Source organism: Hemicordylus capensis, chromosome 5 (genome assembly GCF_027244095.1).
Source record: "Hemicordylus capensis ecotype Gifberg chromosome 5, rHemCap1.1.pri, whole genome shotgun sequence".
NCBI classification, from domain to species: Eukaryota; Metazoa; Chordata; class Lepidosauria; order Squamata; family Cordylidae; genus Hemicordylus; species Hemicordylus capensis.
Window position 1 is genome coordinate 258,696,720 of NC_069661.1, and position 13,755 is coordinate 258,710,474.

At 53.7% G+C, this 13,755-nt stretch overlaps 1 protein-coding gene and 1 long non-coding RNA gene across 22 annotated transcripts in view; one reads left to right on the forward strand and one right to left on the reverse strand.

The window, feature by feature from the left end:
- The window catches only part of SHANK3 (SH3 and multiple ankyrin repeat domains 3), a 463,679-nt gene that overhangs the window by 308,363 nt on the left and 141,561 nt on the right, over positions 1-13,755 (forward strand). The window lies entirely within an intron of this gene.
- Positions 87-4,506, reverse strand: LOC128327187 (uncharacterized). The gene is made up of 3 exons (XR_008308518.1): positions 4,397-4,506; positions 2,915-3,107; positions 87-394 (listed from the first exon to the last, which is right to left on the reverse strand). It is a non-coding gene; the product is annotated as an uncharacterized LOC128327187 (long non-coding RNA).

A 13,755-nucleotide genomic window follows, 5' to 3' on the forward strand; every position in this document is an offset into this window, starting at 1 on the left:
TTGTTTGATGGGGTTACTTGTTTCGTGGATTGTGGCAATACTGTGGATGTAATTTGTCTTGATTTCAAGAAAGCAGTTGGGCAGAGTTCCTCATACTAGTTTGGTTATAATATAAGAATTTTCCATAATATTTTGGTTATAATAGAAGAGTTACCTATAATATATTTTGGTTTTAGTATGAGAGTCCCCCATAATATTTGAGTTAGCAAACTGGTCAAATGCTGGCTAGATGATAAGACGGTGAGGTGGATTCAGAACTGTGTGGAAAGCCAGACTCCGAGGGTGCTCCTCAGTGGCTCCCCATCCAACTGGGCCCAGGATCCTTCCACAGGTTTATCAGTGACTTAGGTGAGAGATGCAGGGAGTTCCCATCAGAGTTGCAGATGACACAAATCTGGAAGGGACAGAAGACAGGCATAAAATTGAAAATGACCTTGATGTCTTCAGCCAGTTTCCGTTCTAACAAAATGAAATTCAGAACACAAATTGGTGGTCGGGTTGGGGGGAATCAATCCACAGAGTAGGGATATGTGAGTCGGCTTGGTTTGAATTGTGGTTCGAATTGAACCAAACTCAGTTCGGGCAGTCTGAGCTTGAACCAGACCAGCTGCAGTTCTAAGAACCGGTTTGCAGTACCATTACCTTTAATTAAGAGGCAGCAAGGATGGCAGAGGCATCTGCAGTGGGGGCTCCTCCAACCCCCCTTCTAGCCTCCCAGATGACAGCCCGGGCCAGCTGCAGCCCAGTTTGGGCCTCTGCGCATGTGCAGAGGCCATTTTCATGACACGGAGGTCACAAAAATGGCCTCTGCACATGTGCAGAGGCCTGAACTAGGCTGCATCTGGCCTTGGCTGTCATCTGGGAGGCCGATGGGAAGGTTGGAGGAGCCCCCCACCCCCTGCCGTGGCCACCAATGTCTCCACTGCGGCTGCAGCCGCCTCTGCCATCCCCGCCATGTCTAAATTAAAGATAACAGTACCTTTATCTCTCCCCACCCCCCAGTTAGTATAGGGAATCTCCTTCACTTGTAAAAGGAAATCCTTGCCAGATTCCCTGGCCTGTGAACTGGTTCGGCCTGGTTTGACAGCCACACCAGACTGAACCCGGTTCGGCTAGACTAGAGACCAGGCCAGGCCAGTTCAATCCAGTCCAGATTCGAGCCGAACTGGTCTGGCTGGTTCCGTGCACATCCCTAGATGGGAGAACCCTGGCTTGGCAGTCGTATATGTGAAAAGGACTGCAGCCGCTCACAACCCGAACAGGAGTCAGCAGTGTGGTGTGGCTGCAAAGAAGGCCAATGAAGCATCGTCATGAGAAGGCATGGTTTCACTCCACTGTACCCTAGTCAGACCTCAGCCGGGGTCCTGTATCCAGTTCTGGGTGCTGCACTTTAAGAAGGATTTCAGCAAATTGGAACAGGTTCTGAGGAGGGCAGTGACGATGGCCGGGGCTGGAAAATAAGCCCTCTGAGGAAAGGCTGAAGGGCTTGGGTGTGGTTGGTCTGAAGGACTGAAAACGGAGTAGGTGTTGGTTGGGTATTAGGAGAAAAGAGGAGGCCAGTTGGACCAGGCCTGCTCAACTTAGCTCCCCCCCCCCACCAGCTGTTTTTGAACTACCACTCCCATAATTCCCAGCCACAGTGGCCAGTAACCAGGGATTATGGGAATTGTAGGCCAACATCTGCAGGAGGGCTGAAGTTGGGTGCTCCTGAGTTAGACAATGGAACCAGTGATCGAGGAGGGTGGGTCCATCATGAGAGGTCTTTGTGCGGAGTGTCGGGCAGCTGAGCCATGGGCAGCAGTCACCAGGGGGCACAATTTCTGAATCTGGGATGGGAAGAACCAGGAACTCACCAGGCAGGCAGTCAGTGGAAACCAGGAGCACACTGAGGCTCCAACCGAGTAGCCACCAGGTGCCAGGGGCTCAGGCAGGAGCCAGGGACACCCGCAAGGTTCAGCCAGAGGCCTGGGAGCCTGCTGCAGGCAGAGTGTGGCACAGAAGCTAGGAATGCCCTCGCTCTGGCTTGCCTGCACCCAGAGGGGACGGGCCACGATGGCCTGCTAGCCCCCGCCCAGCACTGTGATTGTGCCCGCGTGCTGCTGAGCTGGTCGCCGGGCCAGTGGTCAGAGTCGCCTCCAGGCTGCTTCCCCAGCAGGCTGCGCAATCCTGCCCTGGGAGCGGTGGCCTCCCTGCAGCAGTGTCCGCCTGGGTAGGCACACGGGCGGGGGCGATATGGGGGGTGGGGCACTACCCTCATTCCAGAACACTGAGATGTGCCTCCAGTTTAAAATTAGCAAACAGATGGCAGAGACGGTCTGTGACAGCTGAGGAATAATAAGAGTGGGAAAGGAAGAGCGGGCGTGTGCAGGGATGTCTGCGCACCGAGACAAGGGACCTGGGCGATGGACAAGGCCCTCCTGCACGACGTGGCTGGTGGGGAGCAGCCTGCCAGGGCCAAAGAGGGAGCCGTTTCCTGCCAGGTCCCCTTGGGTGCTGCTGGCAGCAGAGGGGGCTTGTGGGGGGAGCCCAGAGGGGCGGGGATGAGCGGCCAAGTGTCCCCGGCTGGCCCTGGGCAAGTAGGCTGGGATGAGGCCTGCATTCTGCACTATTTGGCACACAGACCGGTTGGCTGCAACAGCTTCCACAGTAGTAATGTTGAAGGGCGGGTGGGGGGGGGTGAAGATTGGAGCCCTGCCTGGAATGGGTCCCTCCACACACATCCTGTTCAGTGGAAATTGCTGCACAGCTCTGCTGCTGCTCAGTACAAAAGCAGAGCGTGGCTCCTTAGCTCCCCCCCCCCGCACCCCCCCGATACCCCTCTTGAACGACATGGGCATCCCGATGCTGGTAAGCAGCTCATGCATGCAGTGCCAAGGGTGACCTATGCACAGCGTTAGCAAGGGTACCAGCTCACCCTCTCCTTTTTGAAAATCAGTGCGCACGCTCTTTCTCACGACAGTTGCACATGCAGAGAGACATCTTGGGCACCCACTGAGTATAATGTGTGCATAATGATAGTGTAGCAGTTGTGAAGGCAGTGGGCACTCTTCTTTGAGATATTTCCTCACTTTTCTATCAACGTTCCGTCGTAAGGAGTTTACAGATGTCTGAGGAACATATTAAAAGCATAGACATTGGTGCTGGAAACAATGAGGAATAACTGAAACCATGAAGAGACACAATTCTAAGCTTGTGAGATGATCGATGGCAACTGCGGCGTAAAAATGCGTTGACTATTTCAAGCCTGCTTCAGCCAGTGTATGTGTTGTGTCAAATGCTTGTCTGAACGTGAGTGGAGAGGGGGAGAGAGAGAGAGAGACCCGGGAAGGGCACCTGCTGTCTCTCTTGGTGGCAGTGGGAGCCCGAGCAGGACCTGCCAAGCCCGTCGCCGGTCGTGGGGCGGTCTGGGTCTCACGCCAGTCCCAGCCAGCCGTGGTGTCGAGGGGAGTGTTTGTGGGGCACAGCAGGCTTGGTGGCAGCCCCTTCTTCCTCAAGGTCCCTAGACCAGGATGGTGTTGTGGACATCTCTCGAAAGAATCCCTCTTCCTGTTCGGGCAGGAGTGCTTGGAAGCCTCAGAGTTCCTCTCCGTGCAGAGAGCGTGTCGCCATGGTGATGACTGGGGGGGGCAGAGGGGAGGATGGTGCCTCTTTTCCCGGGGGTGGTGGGGCCCTTTCCAGGCCGGAGTCACGCTGCCTGCTCCCCCATTGCCCCCCCCCCACCGGCCCCTTGCCTGCCTCCTCCTCCTGCTGCAAGTCAGGCTCCCCTCTTGTCCTCCGCCAGCCAGGGACAGTCAGGGAGGGGCTGCAGCGGCTGCCTCCTCCTCCTCCCCCCCCCAGTACCTCAGCCCATTCCCACTCCCCTGTTGGAAGACCGCCTGGCAACCTTGGCAGCAGCAGCCCTGCTGGGCCTTGAGGGGAGAGGTGGGCTGCCCTCCTCTCTGGCACCTGCTGGGAGCTGGTGCCCTTGTGTGAAGAGCGCTTGAGCCGCCGAGTGGCGTCCGTCAGAGCAGCGCCAACAGGAGAGCAGCGGCTGGAGGTGAGAAGGTGCCCCCCCCCGCCCCCGGCCCAGCTGGCCTTCAGCCTCTCCCTCCGCCTCTCTCATTCGTGTCCTTTACAGTGGCGTCCAAGGAGGGGCCTCTGTCCGACAGCTGCCCTCCCTGAGGCCGGACGGAGCTGGAGTCCAGCGAGACGGCCAGCCCCGCGGCTCCGTCAGGGCCCCTTGCAGGGGGACTCTGGCTTCCTGGAGGAGCACCTGGCCTTGCGGCTTCTGCTCGGGATGTGCACCGACCTGACCAGAGGCCCTTTTGCAGGCCTCCGAACAGGTTCGGAAGACCGGCGGTTGGGCCGGTCCGAAGGAGGGGGGGGGTCCCTTTCAGGGTGGGGAGGCTGCTCTTACCCCCTCGGGTGGCTGCCCTTTAAAAGGGTCGTTGGGCACGTGCACACTCGCCCGCGGGCACTTTGGGCCCAGTACTTCTGGTCCGATGAGGCCATGGGGCAGCAGGGAAGTCTGCTGCCGCCCCGCCGGGCCCTCTTAAAGTGCAGCGCCAGCAGGGGAAACGCAGGGAGATGAGAAGGAGCACCCTCCCCCGCCCTGGAGCAGCTGCCCGCCGGTTCCGCGCACATCCCTAGCTTCTCCCCTGCGTCCCAGCAGGCTGGCCTCATCCTGACTCTCTGGCTGATGCATGGCTACTCCCCTTGAGTGCCCTGTTGCCAATTATGGCACTGTAGAATCCAGGCAAGGGTTGTGGTCTGCAAGGACAAGGCTGTGGAGTGGAATCCGGAATATTCACCGTTTAATGAGATGGGGCTTGCATGCAGAGGCATGCGCAGACTGCTTTTCCGGGCTCTTGCTGCTGGCTCTTTGTTAGCCCCGCCTCTCCTCCCGGACTGGAATAAATGTAACTAAAGCACCATTCAAAAAACTGGGCGGGATCATGGAATGGCTTCGCCAAAAACACCACAGGGAAGGAGGGTGGATGTTGCCAGACGGACGGGCGTCCCAAAGATTGCACCTGCAGCACCATCAGCAGGAGACCAGCCAGAAGGCCACATTAGTCCTGAGGTGTGTGGATTTGGCCCTTGGAGCCATAGGATGGGGTTGGGGCTAGAGATGTTGCAGGGGCACCCCACGCCTCCAGGATGGGATCTTCAGCATCCAAGGCAACCCCAGACCTTGGCTTTCCAAACTCTGTGGGAAGCAGTGTTCCCTCTAAGGTGTGCTCTTGAATTATTTTACTTTTTACTGATTTTGAACATTTACGCTGTAGGAAATAATGGGGATTCGACATCGCCATATCTTAACCCTCACATGAATCTCCAGCTTTCTTTAAAAAAAAAAAAAAAGCTAAGCTTTAGCCCTTGTAGAAGTGGAGTTATGGAGTAAAATGTGCAGTCATTATTTTTGAAGTGTTTAGATTCTTTTGTGTCTTCATTACACACCTTCATTTCTTCTGTTCATTTTAACCCCACTGCTTTGCAGGTGGGGGGTGGGGAATTAGTGGCATCCCATGTTCCAACTACGCAACAAGCCGCTGGGCACTCAGTTTATATCTTAGGGATTTTTGAGGTGTTTAGACTCTTTGGTGTGTAATGAATCCTCATAGGGTTTCATTATGAGGAAAGGTTATTAGACACCAAAGAGCTTAAACACTTGGGGGGAAATCCTGGAACATAAACTGAGTAGTACCCCACTGCCTTGCAGTTGGGAGGGGGCTGTAGTGAGCACATGGCAGCTGACAGTTGGCACTGTCATGGGAGGAGAGCGGGTCTTGTGGTAGCAAGCATGACTTGTCCCCTTAGCTAAGCAGGAGCTGCCCTGGTTGCATATGAATGGGAGACTTGATGTGTGAGCACTGTAAGATATTCCCCATAAGGGATGGAGCCACTCTGGGAAGAGTAGCAGAAGGTTCCAAATTCCCTCCCGGGCAGCATCTCCAGGTTAGGGCTGAGAGGGTGGCAGGCTCCTGCCTGCCACCCTGGAGAAGCCTCTGCCAATCTGTGAAGATAAAACTGAGCTAGATAGACCCAGGGTCTGACTCAGTACATGGCAGTTTCCTATGTTTCTATGTTCCACTGTCCAAAAGACAGTCAAAATGAATGGAAGAAGTGAAGCTGTGTAATGAATCCTCATAGGGATTCATTGAGGGGAAGTTATTATATACCAAAGAATCCAAACACTTGAAAAAGTAGTGACCACACTTACTGTTCCATAACTCCACTTCTACAAGGGCTAGAGTTTATCTTTTTTTTTAAATGAAAACTGGGAATCTGGGGAAATTAATAGGAGAGATATGAATCTCAAATTGATTCAAATCGGATCGGGTGCAATTTGATTTGTACCCAAATCTAGCCAATGGACCACAGGGGTGATTTGTTTTGTCTCCAAGTCACCTGAATCAGCTAGATTCAGATCCCAAATCAATTTGTACCCAAATCAGTTGTGACTCCTCCTCCCCATCCCACCCCACCCATGCATTTGGTTCTCATTCATTGTTTGCATGCTGCTGCTGTGGATTCCATGTCTCCAAGCCAAGGCACTTGACAGAAGGAGATGCCTAGGAATGGGCCCTGAGCGGTGTGAGATTTGTTGGGCATTCCTGGAATTGCCAAGCTGGCAGCCTAAGGAAGCATCGTGGACCTTTTGGCAGCTCCGCCGGTGTGTGTGTGCGGCAGGGATCCGTCTCTCTTTTTAAGGGGTTAGGTTGGGAAGGGGGTCTTCCGGCAAGCTCCTCTTGGCTTCCCAGTGATCTTCATGCCGGAATGGCTGCAAGGCCCTGGAGCAAACCACTCCCACCCCTCTGCACGGAGGCACGGAGGCACGCTGGGCTGCAGGGCCCGGCTCATGGTTTGGGGGCGCTCTGCCTGACTCCACCTGTCTCCTGGGTGTTTGCATGCACAACCTTCCCTGCTGGCTCCTTCTCCCCACTTGAATTGGCACGTCAATTCAAGCTGCCTGGTGTTGTTCTAGAGAGCCCTTTCCGCTCCGGAACTGGGAATGTTCTCAGCCCATCCCCATCTTCTTCTGCCCCTTGATTGTTCATCCTTTACTTCCTTCCTGCTTCTCTGTGTAACTCCTGTTTCTTGCCACGAACAGTCCCCCATTTTTATTTAAAGATGTATATATTGCCTGTTAGTAGCAAAGGCTCCACCAAGATGGCCTGCTCTCCGCTCTTGCCTGTGGGCTCCCCAGAGGCGGCATCTGGTGGGCCACTGTGTGAAACAGGAGGCTGGACTAGATGGGCCTCCTTGAGGGGCCTGATCCCGCAGGGCTGTTCTTAGGTTCTTCAGAGTTCAGCCTGGCCCCAGCTCATTATTAGTGACCAGAGTTTGGTCAGAAGTTCTGTCGTCCTTGGCCACTTGGCCACTGAGCCTGGTGCCTGTGGTGGGCATGTGATGGTGTGGCGGGGAGGGGTGGGCTGGATCCAGGCAGATCCCCTTCATTGCCTCCCTCCACCCATCTCCTGGGTGTTTGCACACACTCCCTTCCCCACTGGCTTCATCTCCCCTCTTGAATGGGCAGGCCAGCTGCCTGGTGTTTTCCGAAAGTGCCTTTCCCCTCCAGAATTGGGGGCATCCTTGCAGCTCACTCTGTTTTCTCAGCACTTGGCTGCAGGGTGCCCTGTAATTGCCACCTCGGCCATCAGTCTCTCGTGTAAATGTTTGCGGTCAAAGTGGAAACAGCTCCCTGGTAGTTTTCCTACTGAAGACAAAGCCCTGTCGAGATTAATTTCCACGGAAGCTGGGGTCTCGGCAGCCCTCTAGCCGGTGGGAAATTGAATGTGGTAGCTTCTGGCCTCCCAAAGCTCCACCTCTAGCACAGAGGGGATCCGCGAGCATCAGGCAGGCCTGGACTTGTGTCTCGTTTTGATCTGGGATCTCTCTTTCCACCCTCCTGGGTCACGGTGGCTCTTCATGCTCCGTGGGAGCTGCCAGCACGAGAGCCTGGTTGGCGGACCTTCCTGAGCGGCTGCAAGACAAGCCCGATCAGGCTGGAGGAGGGAGAGACAGACCAGCAGTGGGAGCTCCAGCACAACAACTCTCCAGCAAAAGGTTGCCTGCTGGGACTGTATTGCCAGGGAGGGAACTTGGAACCTTTTGATGCTCTTCAGGGTGGACCCTGCTTAGCTAAGGGGACAAGTCATGCTTGCTCCCACCAGACCAGCTCTCCTTCCCACACACAAGAGATGTAGGCCTAAGCACCAGACTTGAGGTAGGGACAGGCCAGTCATAAGCATGGTTTTAGGTCCCGATCCTCTTATTTTCCCTCCCCCTTCTCTCCTCTCTTGACTCTTCTGCCTTCTCTTGCTCACCTTCTGGACCTCTCCCCAGAGGAGAGATTGTGGCACGGAAGAGGGCAAAGGGCCAACAGGCAAGCTTGCTTCAGGCAGCTAGAGTGGGCTGCCCTTGGGTCGAGGGGCAGAGTTCCTCCATCCACCCTCTTCCAGGCCTCTTCCCTCTTCAAGAGAGGGAGAGCTTTGAGGGGAGCATGTGGAGCAGACCTCCTCCGTACAGGAACGGGTCTTTCAAGCAGAGCTGTGTCCCTCTCTACTGGAGAAGAGTCACGTCCCTCGCGGTTCCATTTCCTGAGCTCATTGATAGCATTTTAAAATCGGAACAGGCCAGCTCAGCTAAGGCACGGCTCTTACATCACATGCCTTCTGCTGTCATTCCAGCAGGTGTGAAGAGGGCCCAAGGACCCCTGTACCAGGAGAGTGAGTGGAGGTTTTGGTTTGCAGAGCTTTTGAAGCACAAGCAGAAGACTTGAGGGCATTGGTCATCTGGTCACCCACTCTCTTTTTTCCAGAGTGGTTTACCTCTAGTGGAAGAGCTTGCCTCTAGGGAATCCACACCCAAAGGAGGGCCTGACTCCAAGAAGATTCCGTGACCTTCTGGCTAGTAGACTTCTCTGTGGATGCAATACAGTTTGCTTCTCAGTCCATAGTAGCCAACATCATGGCCAGATAGAACACTTGGTTACACAGCTGGGATGTGGGTCCTGGATCACAGACCAAACTGACCAGCTCCTCATCATCATCCAGCTTCAAGCTTTTTGGAGAGTCTCTGGAGGCAGTCCTGGACAGAAAGAAAAGGCATTATCAGTGACGTGGAAGGATGTTCACCAAGCCACACCTCGGAAGTCCTTCCATCCCTCCAAACAAGCTTTCAGGACTCCTGGCTAGTTGCCATGATCCTGCGCTAAGCACACTCCTCTTGCAAGCTTCCTCTGACTTCTTGCTCGCCACAAAGCACTCCCGAAGCCAATCAGCCCCCCTGCCCAACCATGGTGGGGGTGGGGATGTCAAGTGGATTCAGGGAAAAAGTGGCTCAGAACAAATACTTGGAATTTTCCCAGCACCCCAGGAGCAAGTTTGTGGTGTCACCCAGAGCCCAGGTCTGGCCTGTTGGAGACATCACCAGTTCACCATAAACTGGGAGAAGTGCACTCTATTTCTAGCTCACCAAGTGGGGCGGGGTTGACACTGGACATTGTCCAGTACAAGCTCTTCTTCACCATGGGATGTCAGGCGAAGTTCCTGCAGCTGACATGAATCATCAAGGGGAAAGACACAATGGACCTTATGGATCTGGCCCAGTTGTTGAGCATGTTGGTCTTCTGTCAGGATCTGGTTAGCTGGCGATGCTTGCATGCGTGTTCTCTTCAGGCACTGTTTTATCCAGGGCCATATTATCTTCCACTCTGACATCTCCAGGAGCCACTCTCAAGAGACGTCCGTGTCTCTCTGGACAGCTGATTTGATTCCACGTAGACTGTCCATGAGAGTAAGTCTGACATCTCTGGACCAGTTTGAAAACGAGCCTGTTTGGGTGCGGATCCCATCTGGGAAAGCAGGCAGCCCAGGGAACTTGACCCAGCAGAGAAATTCAGGGGAGCAAAAACTGGCTGGAGTTTGTTTGTTTGTTTGAAATGTTTTTAAACCGCACCAAACTTGTTTCTCTATATGGCCCAAAACTTGCGAGTTGTGGGTGAGAGTTGTCTCTGAGAGCTTTTCAGGATGTGATGACCAGCACTCCCCTTCTCATCCTATGGACAACATTTCAACAAAAGCCTGTGTTTACTGACAGGGCAGCAGGTGGGTTTGCTACCCCAAGAGAGATGTGACCTGGGCAAAGGGGAGTCTTCTGCCTCTGCAGGTGGAATACCCAATGGGGTCGGTCAGCTTGATGGCTGACTGGCTTAGCAGGACTTTGGTGACAGAGCGGATGCTTAATCCTGTCCTATTCCAATGAATATTTCCATGAATAGTTTGGGCATCCAGGAGAAGATGTGCTTGTTGCTTCAGGAAATATGCAAGTAAGAAGATTCATCTCCTAGCCTCCATTTCCTGCTGTGATGACCTCAGACATCCTGGGGTAGCAAGGCCACTAGAGCTGTTGTGTGTCTTGTCCCCACTCCCTCCTCTGCTGAGAGTTCTTTGGGAGATCTGGGATGAAACGATGGAGATGATTGTAGCCACTCCTCTTGGCCCAAATGTCTGTGTTTCCTGGACCTGGTGCACTTGTTGGTGCAAGAGAGATGGTGGCATCCAAGTCCCAGGGGCCAGACTTGCCTCCTCAGCTCCTCAGGTTCTATCTGACCGCCTGGAGGCTGAGCAGCCTGGAGGGTTATGCCTGGCAGGGTAGCCTGAGCACATGTCTGTCCTTCCATAAGACTTCTTCCAGTAGGGCATATGGCAACACATGGAAGGCCATGGGCAGAGCCACCATTGAGCAGACGGGTACAAAGAACCCGGGCCACCGCCCCTCAGGGTCTGTGCTTTGTGCCACAGACACGCCCCCCACATCTGACATCAGATGAGGGAGGATTAGCTCCCAAACGGGGCTGCACAGCCCCATTTGGGAGCTACACCACACCCCCATGTCTGACGTCAGATGCAGGGGGCTGGGCTAGAGGGGCCGTGGCGGTGGCAGAACCCGGGCCGCCACTGGCCTCCCTCCGTGCCTGTGGAAGGCATCCTTTTCCTGGTATGGGGTTCTAGGCTGCACCTGGTGAGAGTTAGAGGTTGGAGACATCTTGAATATTTCGCAGGCAAGGCTTAAGGGTCCTGAGTATCAGCACCCTTAGAAGACCGGGGTGGCCCTCAACAGCATTTTGCTTGTCAAAGGCCTGTTTCTATTTCATCTCATCCCCATGTTAGACATTTCCTCAAGGGATTGGCTTTGTTGAATCCCTAACTGCAGTTCATTGTTTTCCCACTTGGAATTTAAATTTGGTGCTCATGGCCCACATGACAGCCTCATTTGAACCTCTGGCTAAACATGAGTTGGAAGTTCTTGCTTTGAGAACTGTGTTAACTTGTTCTGTTGGCTAAGAGGGTGTCGGAGCTGGTTGCTATGCCTTTCTTGTGATGCATAGCTCTGCATGTTTCATAACAAGGTGGTGCTTAGGCCTGACCCCAAGATTGACTCATCAGTTCACAGGTCTCAGGAGCTTTTCACTGTCCTTCTTGAGTGCTAACCCTGTCTGCCCTCTCAGGCGCAGAGGTGGCCTGTGCTGGATGTCTGGAAGGCTCTCCAGTTTGGTTAGGACAACAGCCTAATCTCAGAAGTCAGAGTCTTGAGTTTGGCTTCAGGACAGAAGGTGCCTCCTGACACCATCCACTACAGGGGTACTTGAGGGATGCATTTGCTTGGGCCTCTTTTGAAGTTTGGGGAAAGAATTGCTGGTGGGCATTCCACCTCATCCCTTGAGGAGGAGGCCACATCTGTGGTTGGCAAGGACAAGATGTATGTAAGGCTGGGCTTCAACACTTTCTTGTGTTGGCGTCATTGTGACGACGTCCTTATTGTGTTGAGGTCATTATGCCACCAACACTTCTTCTTCTCTTTTTTTCTGACACAGCCTTTGAGAGCTGGGTCTTGCATGAGCTTTTCTTCCCTGGTTCTTTAGTTGCCTTGGGCCTGCTTCTGAATTGCACTGGTCTCTCCCATCCAGACAGCTGGAGGAGCTGCAGAGAAGTTCAGTGGCCTGCAGAAAATGGAAAAGAGTGAGAGGGAGGGGGTGATCCAGGATTCCTGACTAAGAGGGGTCAGACTGTGGGACAGTCAAGCAGTGGTGGAATAGCAGGGGAGGATGGAGAAGGTTTTAGGGGAAGTATTGCTTGCTGGAGAGGATCTTGAATAAGGACCTGGGGGCAGTGGGGGGCGGTTAGGGGGTTAATGCAACAGGAAAAAGCCGTGAGCTGGGCCTTGGGACCTTGGGCATGGGAACATGCCCAAATGGGCAGTTCCAGGAAGCCCAAGTGGCTCCCCCTGGCTTGCAGGAGCCTGGTGGGGCACATAGTCAGGTCTGCAGCATGAGTTGTTGAGGATGATGCGGCTCCGAAGGGCAAAGAGGGAGGGAGCGTTGCTGTGAGGAATGTGCCTGGCAGGTGAAAACTCCACAGAAAATTCCACCTGTGACCAAGTCCCCATTGCAAAAAGCAACATGGAGGACACGGCTGACTTCCTCCCCCATTTTTTCCTTCTTGGCTAGATGTTTTGCATTTTCTGATAAATTGCTGCCTCTTGCTTTCTCTCGAAATCAGGAGCCTTTAATTGCCGAAGGCGTCATGTGCCACTGTGGATTTCAGTCATCTAACTAATTGCTCTTAAGCAGCTCTTGATTATCATTAACATTTGAGTCTTGCAATGCTATAATCAGGTTTGCATACAGCCATGGTGAGTTTGGGCCATTTTTAGCCACGGCTTCCTCCACAGCTCTCTTGGCACATGGTGCCTGGGGCCAGGGCAGCAGGTGGCTCCTTTGTATGCCTGTCACAGGACCCCCAGCCCAACCCCTCTTCCCCCCACCCCCGGGGTAGCTCCGGCAATCACTCATGCTTGCAGCACCTCCTGTTGATGTCCTAGTTAGGGGCAAAATGAAGCCCTTGGGGTCTCTTGGAGGTCACAGATCAGCCCTAGTCTGTGCATCTGGATCTGAACAAAGCAGAAGGGTCCACAAGCAGGGGCTGCTGGATGTCTGTGCTCTCCTGCCCTGGCATCTGCGGACATGGCCTGGAAAGGCCAGCCCGCACAGGGGACAGGGCCAAGCTGAGGCCAGGTTCCCAGAGGTCATTTGCTGGAGCCTTGAGCCTTTATTACAGTCATGGACCAGCATAACGTGTGGGACATAATGGACATAAAGATACACTCAAAGCATCCAGGAGAGGAAGGTATTAAAGGCATTAAAAGGCATAAAAGGGCATATTTCAAAAAAAGGGATCAAAGGCACAGAGAGGGATGCAGGGCATAAAAAGGTGTAAATGCATGAAAAGCCTAAGTAGTAAATGGGCTTTACATCCTGCTCTGCCCCAAATGCTCAGGGCGCCTAATTGTTTATTTTCCAGAAACAACACCCCCCCCCCCCGCCCCACAGCAGAAGAGCATTATGGAAATCAAAATCATTCCCCTCATTCCTGGCCACCAAATGCAAAGACTTTACATGTCTTCTGAAAAAGCAACAGCACCCTGTGACACCTTCAAGACGAACCCATTTATTGTTGCAGAAGTGTGCATGGACATCTATCTTGAGTGCTTTTCAGGGCAGAAGCCACTAGGGGACCTGGGGAAGGGACACTTCGCATGCCCCCAAACTGATGTTCTGGAATGGACACACATGAGGTCCTGTTAAGCACCTTGTGAAGACTGTATAAGACACACCACCTACATTGCCAGTTGGAACCAATTAAAAACCAATTGCCACGAACTCCCCCCAAGAACATGGAGACTTACTGTTTAATGAGTGTGCTCCAAAGC